Source organism: Mus caroli, unplaced genomic scaffold (genome assembly GCF_978045245.1).
Source record: "Mus caroli unplaced genomic scaffold, Mus_caroli_1 scaffold_13, whole genome shotgun sequence".
NCBI lineage: Eukaryota > Metazoa > Chordata > Mammalia > Rodentia > Muridae > Mus > Mus caroli.
The window spans coordinates 108,298,380-108,315,457 of record NW_028227268.1 but is presented as its reverse complement, the minus strand read 5'-3'; positions in this window follow the sequence as shown (position 1 = coordinate 108,315,457).

Here is a 17,078-nt window from a genome sequence, read left to right as displayed (position 1 = left end):
GGGGAGGTCCCAAGGCCTGGCACTATTACTGAGGTTATAGAGCTCTCACAGAAAGGGATCTATCATGACTGCCCTCCAAAAGACCCAACGAGCAACTGAAAGAGTCAGATGCAGTTATTTGCACCCAAACAATGGACAGAAGCAGCTGACCTCTGTTGTTGAATTCGGGAAAACTGAAAGAAGCTGAGGAGAAGGGGAACCCTGTACAAGGACCAGAAATTTTAATTAATCTGAACTCCTGATATTTTTCAAACACTGGACCACCAAACAGACAGTATACACCAGGTGATATGAATCTCCCCAACACACATACTGGGCTTGTGTTCATTCAGAGATGATGCACCTAACCCTCAAGAGACTGGAGACCCCTGGGAATTTAGAGATAAGGTGGGGTGGGGGGGCATTCCACCTGGAGATGGGGTGGGGTGGGGAGAATGTGTGAGGTGGGGAGCAGTCAGAGGGTGAATGAGGAAGGGGGAATGGAGGATAGAGTGTAAAAAATAAATTAAGCATAAAATAAAATAAAGAAAAATATTTTAATAAACCCCCAATTATGTTTCATAAACTGACTAGTACAAAATTATTACATCAATGACATGAATCTAGGGGATTCATTGGAGGTCCCTATGACTCTATGAAAATTCTGTAGACTGATATTTACAGTGAGGACTTGTCTCTTATCTTTTGTGGCTGACAATTCTATTTTTCCCTCTTCACAGAGCTCATTCATTCCTGTATTGTAGACCTCATACTGGAATAATTACTTTTTGTTGCAATAATAACATACTATAATTATAAATAAATCACACAATAAGGTATCTGATTTGGTTTAGGATTTCAGAGTTCACAATGCCAGGGACTCTTGGTGTCACGTGGCTAGTTCATGAAGCTCAGCAATCTCATCTGCAACTAAGAACACGAAACAGGGAACTAGAAGACAATTGAGCCTATAAACTAACAAAGCTCACTCATCAGTGACATAGTGATGTCACTTTGACCAATGCTTTACAAACTGAAAGTTCCATTAACTCTTAAACAAGGCTAAGAACTGGGGACCAAATAATCAAATACCTGTGCCTGTAGCAGGGGCATTTTTTATTCAAACCATTACACATGGAAATCTCAAATTCTAACAAAACTTATTGAATTCATTATATATTCAGTTCTTATATATATATATATATATATATATATATATATATATATATAGTCAATATAAGTTTTCTATTATACTATTTTAGAAGTATTTAAAATAATATGTTACAAACATATATTCTTAGCCACTCACTTTTTATTTTATATATATTAATAATTTTATTATGAGGACTATTACTCCATTGATTAGGTTAATGCCAACTTGACAAAGACCGGAATCATTTGGGAAGAGTGATTCTTGATAGAAAAAGTTCTTACCAGATTGGCCTGAAATAAAAACCTGTGTGACATTTTATGGATTGATGATTTATGTTGAATGGAAGTTATTCACTATGAGTAGGTGCTCCTGAGCTTTATACGAGCAAGGTCATGGTCTGAGCAAGCCATGAAATCAGACCAATGAGCAACACTCTTCCATAACCCCTCAAGGTTGCTGCCAGGCTTGTAGTCTAACCCTGACTTACCTCAAGTATGTATATTTACCTGGAGGTTTAAGATGAAATAAACTTTTTCTCACCAAACTTGCTTTTGTCATAGTCTTTTTCACAGCAATACAAATTCAGACTAGACGATGTCATAATATTGTATGACTTAAAAATTAAGACTCAAGGCCAGAGGAGAGCTTGCCTCCAAGGAGTACTCTGACCCCAGGACTCTGGTAAGATTACCATTTACTCTCCATTATCTCTCTAAGGTGGGTCTGGTCAGGAGAGCACAGGCCACAGAAGGAACAGAGCTTCTGGGACAAGGTCCTACTAGCCTACATCCAGATCCAGGAACTAGACCTGATCCTCAGTCTTCTGTGTATATTCTCTGTCAGAGGAGAGCTTGCCTCCAGTGAGTGCTCTGAGATTGGGACTCAGATGAGATCACAATTTTCTCTCCGGTGTCTCTCCAAGGCGGGTCCCCTCAGGACAGCACAAGCCACATAAGGAAAAGAGCCACTGTGACATGGTTCTATGGGCCTACATCTGCAGCCAGGAGATGAGGCTGTTCCACAGCCGTCTGTGCACTGGTCTTGTAAGGAGAGAGCTGGTCCCCCAGAAGTGTTTACATAGGTTTACAGAATCACAGGAGGAACAATCTCCAGCCAGAGACAGCTAGAACATCTAATACCAGAGATTACCAGATGGTAAAAGACAAATTAAGAATCTTACCAACAGAAACTAAGACTACTTAGCATCATCAGAACCCAGTGTTCCCACCACAGCAATCCTGGATACCCCAACACACTGAAAAAGCAAGACTTGGATTGAAAATCATATCTCATGATGCAGGTAGAGGATTTTAAGAAGGACATTAATAACTCACTTAAAGAAAGACAGGAGAACACTACTGAGCAGGTAGAAGTCATTAAAGAGGAAGCCCAAAAATCTCTTAAAGAATTACAGGAAAACAATGCTAAACAAGTAGAAGTCCTTAAAGAGGAAGCACAAAAAAAAAAATCACTTAAAAAATTCCAGAAGGACACAGGTAAAGAAGTAGACACCCTTAAAGAAGAAACACAAAAATCCCACAAAGAATTACAGGAAAACACAAACAAACAAGTGAAGGAATTGAACAAAACCATCCAAAATATAAAAATGGAAGTGAAAAAATAAAGAAATCACAAAAGGTGACAACTCTGGAGATAGAAATCCTAGAAAGAAACCAGGAGCCATAGAGGCAAGCATCATTAACAGAATACAGAAGATGGAAGAGAGAATCTCAGGTGCAGAAGATTCCACAGAAAACATGGACACAATTGAAGAAAATTTAAAACACAAAACGATCCTAACTCAAAACATCTAGGAAATCCAGGACAAAATGAGAAGAGCAAACCTAAGCATAATAGGTATAGATGAGAATGAGGATTCTCAGTAAATATCTTCAACAAAATTATAGAATAAAACTTCCCTAACCTAAAGAAAGAGATGACCATGAACATACAAGAAGCCTACAGAATTCCAAGTAGACTGGACCAGAAAAGAAATTCCTCCTCACACATAATATTCAAAACACCAAATGAACTAAACAAAGATTAAAATCAATAAGGTATAAAGGTCCTGTAACAAATAAAGGCAGACCTATTAGAATTACACCAGACTTCTCACCTGAGAATACAAAAGCCAGAGGTTCCTGGACAGATGTCATACAGACCCTAAGAGAACACAAATGCCAGCCCAGGCTACTATATCCAGCAAAACTCTCAATTACCGTAGATGGAGAAACCAAAGTATTCCATGACAAAACCAAATTCACACAGTATCTTTCCATGAATACAGCCTTTTAAAGGACAATTAAGGAAAAACACCAACACAAGGATGGAAACTACGAAAGCAAAAAAGAAAGCAAAAAAGTAATCTTTCAACAAATCTAAAAGAAGATAGCCACATGAACAGAATCCTACACACACACACACACACACACACACAAGAGAAGCAAGTAACAATTACTTTTCCTTAATATCTCTTAATATCAATGGATTCAGTTACCCAATAAAAAGACATATACTAACAGACTGGCTACATAACTGGGATAAAGACATACACCACCTCACAGTAAAAGGCTGGAAAACAATTTTCCAAGCTCATGGTCCCAAGAAACAAGCTGGAATAGCCATTCTAATATCGAATAAAATCGACTTTCAAACTAAAGATATCAAAAAAAAAAAAAAAAAAAAAAAAAAGACAAGGAGGGACACTTCATAGTCATCAAAGGTAAAATTTACTAAGATGAACTCTCAATTCTGAGCACCTATGCTCCAAATGCAAGGGTATCCACATTCATTAAAGAACCTTTAGTAAAGTACAAAACACACAGTGCACCACAAACAAAAATAGTGGGAGACTTCAACACCCCACTCTCATTAATGGACAAATCCTGGAAACAGAAACTAAACAGAGACACAATGAAACTAACAGAAGTTTTGAAAGAAATGGATTTAACAGATATGTATAGAACATTTTATCCTAAAACAAAAGGATAAAATGAGGTACCTCATGGTACCTTCTACTGAACTGACCACATAACTGGTCACAATACAGGCCTCAACAGATACAAAAATATTGAAATAATCCCATGCATCCTATCAGATCACAACAGAATAAGGCTGATCTTACACAACAACATAAATAATGGAAAGCCAACATTCACATGGAAACTGAACAACACTCTTCTCAATGATACCTTGGTCAAGCAAGAAATAAAGAAGGAAATTAAAGACTTTCTAGAGTTTAATGAAAATGAAGCCACAACATACCCAAACTTATGGGACACAATGAAATCAGTTCTAAGAGGAAAACTCATAGCTCTGACTGCCTCCAAAAACAAAAAAACTAGAGTGAGCATACACTAGCAGCTTGACAGCACACCTGAAAGCTCTAGAACAAAAGGAAGCAAATATACCCAAGATGTTAGATGGAAGGAAATAATGAAACTCAGGGCTGAAATCAACCAAGTGGAAACAAAAATACAAAGAATCAACCAAACCAGGAACTAGTTCTTTGAGAAAATCAACAAGATAGATAAACCTTAGCCAGACTATCTAGAGGGCACACAGACAGTATCCTAATTAACAAAATCAGAAATGAAAAGGGAGACATAACAACAGAATCTGAGGAAATCCAAAAAAATCATCAGATCCTACCAGAAGAGCCTATAATCAACAAAGCTGGAACACCTGGATGAAATGGACAATTTTCTAGACTGATACCAGGAACCAAAGTTAAATCAGTATCAGATTGACGATCTAAACAGTCTCACATCTAAAGAAACTGAAACAGTTATTAATAATCTCTCAACCAAAAAAAGCCCTGGACCAGATGGGTTTATTGCAGTATTATATCACACCATCAAAGAAAGCCTACTTCCAATTCAAAAATTGCAGTTAACAGATTGGTAAGAAATCTTTACCAATCCTAAATCTGATATGGGGCTAATATACAATATACCTAAAGAACTCAAGAAGTTGGACTCCAGAAAACCAAATAACCCTATTTAAAAATGGGGTACAGAGCTAAACAATCAATTCTCAGCTGAGAAATACCAAATGGCTGAGAAGCACCTAAAAAAGTTTTCAACATCATTAATTATCAGGGAAATTCAAATCAAAACAACAGTGAGATTCCACCTCACACCAGTAAGAATTGCTAAGGTCAAAAAGTCAGGCAACAGCAGATGCTAGTGATGATGAGGAGAAAGAGGAACACTTTTGTATTGTTGGTGGTATTGCAAGCTGGTAAAACTCCTCTGGAAATCAGTTTGGTAGTTGCTCAGAAATTTGGACATAGTACTACTGGAAGATCCAGCAAAACCACTCCTGGTCATATATGCAGATGATGCTCCAAGTTTTAATAAGGACACATGCTCCACTATGTTCATAGGCAGCCTTATTTATAATAGCCAGAAGCTGGAAAGAAATCAAATGTCCCTCAGCAGAGGAATGGATACAGAAACTGTGGTATATTTATACAATGGAGTACCAAGCAGCTATTAAAAACAATGAATTTATGTAATTCTTAGATAAATGGATGAATCTGGAGGATATATTAGTAAGTGAGGTAAGCCAATCAAAAAAATCACAATGATTTGCACTCACTGATAAGTCGATATTAGCCCAGAAGCTCAGAATACTCAAGATACAATTTGCAAAACACATGAAACTCAAGAACAAGGAAGACGAAAGTGTGGATACATTGATCCTTCTTAGAAGGGAGAACCAAATATACATGGAAGGAGTTACAGATACAAAGTGTGGAGCAGAGACTAAAGGAATGACCATGCAGAGACTGCCCCACCTGGGGATCCATCCCATAAACAACCACCAAAACTGACAGTATTGTGGATGCCAACAAGAGCTTGCTGACAGGAGCCTGGCATAGCTGTCTCCTGAGAGGCTCTGACAGTGCCTGGCAAATACAGAAGTGGATGCTCACAGTCATCCATTGGAAGGAGCATATGGTCCCCAAAGAAGGAGCAAGAGAAAGTACCCAAGGATCTGAAGGGGTTTGCAGCCCCACAGGAGGAACAACAATATGAACTAACCAGTACTCCTAGAGTTCCCTGGGTCTAGTTGGTCATCAATGGCAGGAGAGGCCCTTGGTCCTGTGAAGGTTCTTTGCCCTAGCTTAGGGAAATGCCAGACCAGGGAAGCAGGAATGGGTGAGTTGGGGAGCAGTGGGAGCGGGGAGGGGATAGGGGATTTTTCAGAGGGGCAACCAGGAATGGGGCCAACATTTGAAATGTAAATAAAGTAAATATCTAATAAAAATTTTAAAAATTAAGACTCAAAATATAACCCGTTTAAAGCAAACTGAAACCTATAGAAAAGTATGGAAAGAAATACATCTTAACATCTCCACAACAAACACACAACCTGTGAACACATTGTACCCCAAACACTATGAAAATAGACATGATTTTAAGTTAGTTTTAAAACCTGGCTCTCTATCGTTCAATAGCATGGGATCTTAGAAGTAATTATCTTTTCCAGTCTTCAGATAATAGAGATGGTGAAAGAACATGCACATATGCTCATCACATGGTAGTGTTGGAGAAAGTGCTTGTGCCTATTTATTTGCAGATTTACTCAGAGAGAAGATATTCAGAGGTGGACAAATCTGGTTCATCTCTTGGCACATTACGCAGAGGATGCATCTGGTACATTTTCTACAGCCATGAATAGACTAATCATGTTTGATTTATAATAAAACTCTATGCATCTTGGCAATGAGGAAATCTTACTGGACCCTGGGAATTTTCCACAAACATTAAAAAAAATGTTATGTAAACTACATTGATCATTGCTGGATGAGATTCTAACAGATTTTACGTTCAATGAACTCCTAAATCAACCTTTTCTTATGATAAATCTTCAAAAGACAATTTTTAAAAACACAACATTAATAACTGCTATGCTGAGTTATAAAAAAAATAAGTGATATAAAATGCTGACCACCACCTACCTTGAAATCCAGGAATAGAATGTATATTTGCATTCTTTACATAGATTGATTTCCACAGTGGTTCTACCAGAGAAACATCCCAATTCTTTAGACTAGAAGACTTAATATTGTAAAAATAAGTCTGACACTCCCTGTTTATGCATTCCTTTTTTCCTATTGTTCTTTGTTTAGGGCTCATATCTCATGAAATTTAACTCTTTCACATTAGCATAGTCATTGGTGTTGTCAGTGTCCATTTTCTTTAGGCATCTATTTCATTAAGGTATGTAGCATCCTTGTTCTTTTAAGGAAATACAATCTCCCAGTACACTTCTTGGTGCTTGTGTACCACAATGAGTAGACCCTCTCTTCTTTGGTATTTCTTAACTTTGAGTGTTGTGTTGTAAATTATCCATTCATTCTGGGTACTCCATGATCACTTGTTCTTTATATTTTAACTAGTTGTAGTTTTGTGGTTTCCTATGATTGTTTTTGTCTACCACAAGAGAAGATTCTTTGGTGCATGATACTCTTTTTTGGGGGGAGGAGTTGTTTGAACATTTTTTTTTCTTTTTTTTTATTAGATATTTTATTCATTTACATTTCAAATGCTATCCCAAAAGACCCCTATACCCTCTCCTGCCCTGCTCTGTAACCCACCCTCTCCCACTTCCTGGCCCTGACATTCCCCTGTACTGGGGCATTAATCTTCTCAAGACCAAGGGCCTCTCCTCCCATTGATGGCCTACTATGTCATCTACTCTTATCTGTCTATATAGTGATAGGTTGTTATTGGTAATTATGCTGCTCTAGTTAAGTAGTAGGTTTTCTTCATGAGATACATGACATGAGCCAACTACTCAAACACATTTTAAACTCAACTTTTCTTGCATGCTTTATAAATTTTGTTGAATGTTAGGCAAAAAAAAAAAAAAGAAATAAAGAACTGAGGATGTTAGATGTTTAATGCCAAGATTAATGTTATTCTGACTAGGTTTCTTAGTCAGGGTTTCTATTCCTGGACAAAACATCATGACCAAGAAGCAAGTTGGGGAGGAAAGGGTTTATTCAGCTTACACTTCCATACTGACTGCTGTTCATCACCAAGGAAGTCAGGACTGGAACTCAAGCAGGGCAGGAAGCAGAAGCTGATGAAGAGGCCATGGAGAGATATTCCTTACTGGCTTGCTTGCTTCCCCTGTCTTGCTCAGCCTGCTCTCTTATATGACCCAAGAATATCAGTCCAGAGATGGTTCCACCCACAAGGGGCCTCTCCCTCTTGATCACTCATTGAGAAAATGCCCCACAGCTGGATCTCATGGAGGCATTTTCCCAACTGAACCTCCGTATTCTGTAATAACTCCAGCTTTCGTCAAGTTGACACAAAACTAGCCAGTACACTAGGCATTTTGATATATTTACTGTTGCTCTAGGTATTGAATCTTTTATCTAATCCTACTTTCCTTGTTTTTATTGAATTTTAGCCATGGATGAGGTTAAGCTTTCCTAGGTCTCTTTTAAATAGAGTCCATGTATTCTAGATCTTCATCTCATTCATACATGAGCAATGTATGTGGTAACCAGAAGCTAGAAGTGGAGAATTCTGACTAAACCGCATTTTAAACTTGGATTGAGTTTCAGACTTGTGACCTTTGGAAGTTTTTCTTTTTTGATTTATTTACTATTCTTTCATATATTATATCCTGACTGTAGTTTCTCATTTCTCCTCGCTGCCCAGCGTCCTAGATATGCTCCTCCTCTGATTTCCTTCAGAAAAGGGTGTGCCTCCCAGAGATTAAGAACAGAACATGGCCTAACAAGTTATGAGCAGTCTAGTCAACACCTTTATTTCATCTTATATATTTTTTTCACTTTACTCTCTCTATGTGATGCTGATTGTCAGAAGCATAGAATTTTGACATTATCTTTAATCTGTGTGAGATAAAACTTGGTGCAGAATAGCTGTTCTCTTAGATGCAGTGACCTTCTCAGAGCTCAAAATAATGCAGTACTAAAAAAGTATTCTTGAAACCAGAAATAACAGTCAGGAACCTATCAGATGCAATCACACCGTGGTCTTTATGTGAGATATCTTGGGCATAACTCACCATTGCCCAGCAGGATGGTTCTGGTGGAGGAAAAGGCTGAAAATTCATCAAGACAAGGTTTTGTAGAAATTGGTAAGCAAGGGGTGAGTGTTTCTAGCCTGGCAAGAATCCAACTGGGGTGCTAAGGCCTTTAGAGTACTTGGCTGGTGCTGAGAGCCAAACAATAACTTTTGATTGATGGATGTTAGGCAGAGGGCAATCTTGTTGGGAATTAACCTGGAAACTGGTACTAAAGGCTGCATTTGTTGAGGGTGTTTGACCCAGAGAAACAGGTCTTGTTGGGGTTAGCATAGAAACTGGAGCTAGGCTCAGGTTTTGTTAGTGTGTATCTTGAAAACTGGTCCTGGGTACCAGCTTGTTAGTTTATTTAAGTTCAAACATAGATTAGGTTCTCTAAGATACAGTTTGAACCCAAAAATTGGATCTCTTAATAGTTGCTTTCCCTCTCTCATTTCCTAGTAAAAGGTTTCTTTTTTCTTTTGAGTCTGCAAATTTGATTATAGTAAATCATAAAGTAACATAAATTACTTTTTTTCTTCTGAAAGATTTATTGATATTCTTTCTTAATGTATTATTTAGTGGATTATTTGGCAATTGCACATCATAGAGCCAGTCCTCCCATGTGTCCCTTATCCCCCTTGACTCTCCCCTGAAAAAATAAAAGGAAGAAAAAAATGTCCATATTGTGTGGTCCATATGCTCACTGGAGCATGGTCAAACTCTCTGTGCCCAGTTCCCCAAGGAAAGCTGAGTCCTTCTCCACCTGTGCCACTGCCAGAAGCCATGAAGTGTGGAGAGGCCATGTGACTCTAATGTGACTGCTGGCAAAATCCACAAAAGCACTGCAACTCTAGAGGATTTTAATGATTAAATCAGTGGAACTCAGCCTCCAGAATGTGTCATATTTGTGAATTGTTCTTACCAGAATCTGTTCATTATCCTCATTCCTGGTAAACTGGACTAAGATATTATTTTCTGAATTGATTACACAGTGGCCTCAATATTTCCTTAAAATTTCCAGACAAATTTTTTTTAATTTTCAATTTTTAACTTCTTATGAAAAATGATTGACAGCTTTCAAACTCCTTTAAATTGAATCTATAAATTATCCCTCCTTGATTTAACTTTTATTGTATGAATTGCTCATCATTCTGTTAGGTTGTCCATTTCCTTTGCCCTTCAGTATAACATGTTTTATTAAACATCACTCTAATGTTCTTTAGGTCAAGAACCTCTGGCTGTCACTCAAATGTTGCTGCTCATTATGATAATTGTGCTTCCTGCAGTTAAACTCTGCACCCTGGGCCCTATTATTTCAGTACACTTCCACATTCAGTATTTCAAAAAGTCCAGTTATACCATATTTTTTACTGTTCTCAGTCTTAAATGTTATTGGCTATGGCTCCTCTCACTGAGTAAGATGTCATCAGAGTATTCTATATAAGCAATGTGTGATGACGATCTCTTAGAGAACTTAGTGAACTGGTAGACTTAAACTTTAGGAATAAAGCTTTTTAACAGGTAGAGCTTTTTAATTTATTATTATCCTGTGTTATTTTACTAGAAGTTCTGTAACTGAATTTTCACTGCTGTCATTTTCAGCAAGTTTGCAAGACTCCTCCAATTATGTATTGGAAACACCTTGAATTCTATTGGTGACAAATTCTCATGTTCCCTTCCATCAAATGACTTCCTCTTTGTCTAAATTTGTCCTCTTTAAGAATTCTGTCTCCATCCACGGGAAACAGTTGCATATTTCTCTCACTCACTGCTTGATGTACATATTAGTGGTGAATACTTCAGTTCCTTTCAACTCCTCAGCCAAATCAATTGTGTGCATGAGTGAAGACACTATTGTTTTGATAAGCTGAAGTAGACTTGACAATGAATTGTGTTGTGAACTAACAGTCTTTAACAAAGAGCAGTGAAACTTTTTAACAACTCATGCCAGAGCATTGGAATAGCCAAACTTAGGTATTTGAACCCATATCTGACAATTATATTTTTCAGGTTACATTCCTTATAAATCAAAACCTTGAACTTGTTGCAGAGAATTTGCTTGATTAAAAATGATGTCTTCTGCAATATTCATTTAAATTCTTAATTGAATATGAGGTCTGACATACATACATGTTCATTAGTCATAGCACAGAACACCATGACACCTCATTAAGGAAGCTTTCAAAGAAGTGTTAAGTTAATACTTAAGTACATAACACCACTATTAATTTTCCCAAAACACAAATAAAACTCAGAATACTTATCAGAAGTTCACCTGAGATATAGCAGACATCATCATGTCACAATTCATCACCAGTGAAAATGTTAATGATTTCCATCACTGCAGCATCCCATTGTTTACTTTACTTCATCTGCCTCTTCAGTTAGGGCACCTAAGCTAATTAGAACATTTCTCCAAAGACATAGTTTATACTCTCCTTCTTATTTCTCTTTTTGGGACTAAGTGCTTTAGAAAGCATGTTCAATGATGATTCCAAGAGAAAAGTACTCCATAGAGTTTTATGGAAGGTTTTTAGAAAACAGACCAGTATGTGATAAGGTTAGAAGGATTGAGCATTAGGGTAAGCAAAATTAAACTGTAAATAATATGAAAAACTAGATGAATTCTGGGCTCAAGACATGGATCAGACATCTGGTATGCTTGTCTGATAATCTCAGTATTTTGATTGAGAATGACTAAGGAAGGCAAGTGACTTTTACTACAATCCTCTGTATGTACACATGCACAGATTCATATTAATATACACAACACACAGGCACATGTGCTTGTGCACATACATGCACACACACATGCTCATGCACACAGACACTAGTGATCATAATTTAAATATACTTTGAATTGTAATGGGACTTGTCTCATATCGATTTTGGTAAATTTACAAAGAAGACTGTGTATGTTCATCTATCTTTATAGAGCTTCTCAGAAGGCTCCTATGCTAAGCACCTGTCTGCAAGCATAGGATGACATCATTTGATAGAGTGAGGGATTGAACTAGAAATTATCCAGAGTGAGGTAATTCAGTCTCAAATGGACATGCATGGTATGTACTCACTAATAAGTGTATATTAGTCAGAAATTTCAGAATACATTCCATGATACATCCCACATAACCAAAGAAGTTAAAGAAGGAAGACCCAAATGAGGATGTTTGAATCTCAGGGTGGGGAGATGAGGGAGGATTTCCCTCTCAAAGTCGAAGGGGAGAGAGGATGAGGAGTAATTCTTGGAGGAGGCACCAAGGGAGCAATATTTAGGATGTAAATAAATAAAATATCTAGTGTCTGTTTCTCTAAAAAGAAGAAGAGAATGAGAAGGAGAAGGAGAAGCAAGAGGGGAAGGTGGTGGCTTTATCTTTAAAATAAATGCTCTGGCAGGGAGTGAAACAGTTACTTTTTAAAATTAATTCATTTTTCACACTCTGTATTCCATTCCCCTCCCTCCTCATCCACCCTCTGACTGCTCCACATCCCATACCTCTTCCCCACTCCCTGCCTCCATTAAGATGTCCCCAACCCCCGCCTCACCTCACCTCTAAACTCCCTGGGTCCTCCAGTCTCTTCAGGGTTAGGTGCATCTTCTCTGAATGAATGCAGACACAGAAGTCCTCTACTGTGTGTGTGTTGGAGGGCTTCATATCAGCTAGTATATGCTGTCTATTTGGTCATCCAGTGTTTGAAAGAGTTTAGATTAATTGAGACTTCTGGTCCTCCTATAGTATCTCCCTTCTCTTCAGTTTATTTCAGCCTTCCCTATTTCAACAATAGTGATCAACTGCTTCTGTCCATTGGTTGGGTGCAAATATCTGCATCTGACTCTTTCAGCTGTTTGTTGGGTCTTTTGGAGGGCAGTCATAATAGGTCCCTGTTTGTAAGTTCTCCATAGCCTCAGTAATAATGTCAGGCCTTGGAACCTCCCCTTGACCTGGATCCCACTTTGGGCCTGTTGCTGACCTTCTTTTCCTCAGGCTCCTCTCTACTTCCACCACTCTAATTTATACACATCCTTTTGGGTCTGAGTTACCTCACTCAGGATGGTATTTTCTAGTTCCATCCATTTGCCTGCAAAACTCAGGATGTCCTCATTTTTAATAGCTGAGTAGTATTCCATTGTGCAAAGGAACCATATTTTCTGTATCCATTCTTGTGCTGTGGACATCTAAGTTGTTTCCAGCTTCTGACTATCACAAATAAGGCTCCTATGAGCATAGTGGAACACGTGCCTCTGTGGCATGGTGGTGTATCTTTTGAGTACATTCCCTTCAAAAAGTTAATCACTAGAAACACAAACAATCCAATAAAAAAAAATGGTGTATAGAATTAAACTGAGAATCTACAACTGAAGAATCTCAAATGACTGAGAAGCACCTAAATAAATATTTAAAGTCCTTAGTGATCAGAGAAATGCAAATCAAAACCAGATTTTCTACCTAACACCAATCAGATGGCTAAGATCAAAAATTCAGTTGACAACACATGTTGCAGAGGATTTGGAGAAAGAGGAATACTTCTCCATTGCTGGTGGGATTGCAAACAGGTACAACCACTCTAGAAATCAATCTGGAGTTTCCTCAGAAAGATGGAAATAGATCTACCTGAAGACACAGCTATACCACTCTTGGGAATATACCCAAAACAGTTACTTACATTAGATAAACACATTGCATGTTGCAGAGATTATTATCTATTTTCCAGCAAATATGCTCTTGTTTCAGAGTTGTGCTTTGAACCTCAAATTAATGTCATAAAACTGGTTTTAATGATACATGGAAATGTTATTATTATTTGGATTATTCACCTCTGATCTATTCATTTCAGTATGTTTTCATCAACTTCTATTTCTACTCGTCTCCAAAATTCCAATGTGCCTTTGCTATCTATCTCTAAGCTTTCTTCAAAAAACCTATGTGCCTTCCTTGGAGAACATCTTATAGGCCACAAAGGTTTGCATGCTCAAACTGGAAAAGTACTGCTAAAGTTTCTGTTGTAGCGTTAATTAATGCTAGGGACAAGCTACATTATTTAAATTTCTGGATAATATTCTTGGAAATGGGTACCCAACAGGTAAAGGAAGTTATCATATTTTCTTACTTACGGCAGGCTAAAAGGCTATGGAATAGGAATGGAAGGATGGCAATTATAAGCTCAATTCCAGGGTTGCTCTCATTACCCAGCTTTTAGTGATATTTTCTTGAAATATTAATTTGAATAATAAGTTAGATGATTTACTTTGTGTTTCCACCATTGCCATCCTATATAGGTTTCAGATTGGCCCAAGAAATCCTGGTACTCAATATACGAGTTAGTATTCAGGAATGAAAATATTCCATGAGTTTCTTCAGCCATCAAATCTCTCCCAGTAGACCTATGTTTCTTCTAATACTGAAGCATTACTCTTGTTTTTACAGCACATACTTTAAAACATGTTAATTAAATACAAAAGCATTAAGTGTTGAAATACTCTGTTTTCAACCAACATTAAGTGCATTCCACTTTGTGTTCCAGATGAGTGCTTGTGGAAGAACATTACTGTCCATTTTAAGTTCAAGTTGATTCAGTGGAAAAGATAACTGAGTTGCTGGGCAGACAGTTGTCATCAAGTACTACAATTGAAAGCCCTGTAAACGGAAGGCCATCAGCTATAGCACTTAAAGTCTATGCATATATCTCAGATAAATGGAAATTAAACTGAGGACAAGGCACAGAATTTCATTCACAATGGACTGCTAAAGTTAAATTTTAACATTCAATTTGAAGTCTCAAGTGAAAGGTGAATTCAATAACACCAAAGATAGTCCATTTTTAAAAAAAATTGGGGGGAAGAGGTACATTAATGTTTTCTGCCTCAGTACCCTCCTTGGTAAGCTGGAGCATATCAGAAGAAAAGTGTCTATGTACAGATGCTTGTAAATCCGATTCACTTCATTATAATTCCATGTATGGATCAGTTGGTATGTTGCACACAAAATCAAATGAACACATTTATGCTAATGAAATAGATAAAATGTTTTTGATGAGAGAAGAATATTTAAATAATTTGTAGTTCACTTTATAATTTATTTGTAGATAAACCAGTTTTATTAATAAAACTGTCTATTTCTCCCATACCTGTAGTGAAGCTCCTATTGTTAGGTTGGGTTTTAAAATCTAGTTATTGGAATAAAATAATAATGATGATATCCAGTTTTTCTCTTTGTATTTCTATCAAGGGGTAAAAGTAATTTTTGCTAACAAGTTAACAGACTGACTTAATTTTATTTAATCAATTAATTTTATCTTTGAGACAGTATCTTGTGTGTTCAAGGATGGCCTTGAACTTGCAAGTTGGTAGTCAGTGATAACTATGAACTCATGATCTATCTGCTTCTAGCTTCCACGAATTAGGGTTGTGGGCATGCATGACCTGGCTAGTCAATAGTTACTTTAAATGGCAAACTGATACAATTCTACCTAAGCCTGGATGGCTCTGAATGTTACTATGCCCCACTACAGACACAGTTCCACAGAAATGACAGTTTCATAATTATTCTCAGAATTACTTATGTTAAGAACAAGTTAGAATCATAAAATGGAAAGTTACAACTCTAGAGAAAGGAATTATCTCTAAGACAGTCATGAGAATCCAGTGAGACCTGGAGACATGATGACAAGATATCTGAGATAACTGTGTCAGGAAAGTGTCAGGATGTATTTTTCTACCCTGCCTCACTACTTGCATTCTAGACAAATTATAGTGCTGCCACACCATTTCTATACATTATAATTTCTCATTGCCATAGCCTCTTCTCATTTTTGGAAATTACTTATTTACAATTAACATAAGCTGATGATTAATGCTTGCTAAATAGTAATAAAATCAACCTTTCTAATATAAAATATTTGCAAATAATATAATTACTTCAATTAACTTCTGAGATGAATTATAAGGGATGTTTCTTCCCTCCTTCCTGAATGTTCTTCAGAAACTCTTTAGTAAAATGCACTGAACTTTCCCATAAAAAAATTGGTATAACTAAGCAACAGAGTAAGTACTTCTGTATGTGATAGAGAATTCATTTGATATAGTAATATGTATTTTTAAGCAGAGATAAATTCACTGTTATTATGAAGAATATTATTTCCCATGACACAAACCAAGTCATTATAATAACTTGATTGGACTAAAATTATGTTCCATTTTTATAATGGAAGATAAACATTGGTTACTTAGAAATTTGACACAAATATCAAAGAAATCTATCTAATATTTGCACATTTGTGAAACAGTTTATGAGTAACTGTCAATGCTTATTTCTTACTGTGAATAACTATACTTTTTCTGATGTTCTAAAGAAACAAAGATTGAAATATTAGCAATACATATTAGGACAATAGGTGAATACAAATTAAAAAAAAAAAAACATTACCACCAACAACAACACCATCACCACCACCACCACCATCATCAACAACAACAACAAAAACAAGAACGTAAGGAAACAAAATTCATTCAACACCCATTCCTTTCATGTTACCCATCTCAGCCTTGCATTTGCTACTAAAATTCTCTATAAAGAGAAATAGTTAAATTAGAGTTACTAGATAACAAATTCAAAGAGTTGATTGGTAAATAATGAAACTTACAGATAATTTTAGAGGAACTCACGATGCTCCAATTGAGTTATTAGGAAATTTAATGAAAAGATAATCAGACTTGAATAGAAGTAAATTATTCAAATCAGATAAGCATAGCTTTGCATTTAGAAAAATCTTAGTGAAACAAATCAAACTGTTAGAACTATAAAATAGTTCACTAAGACTCCATGTTTGTACACAAAGTAAAATAGATTAAATATAATTATGAAAATAATTTGTTTGATACTCTCAAAATAAT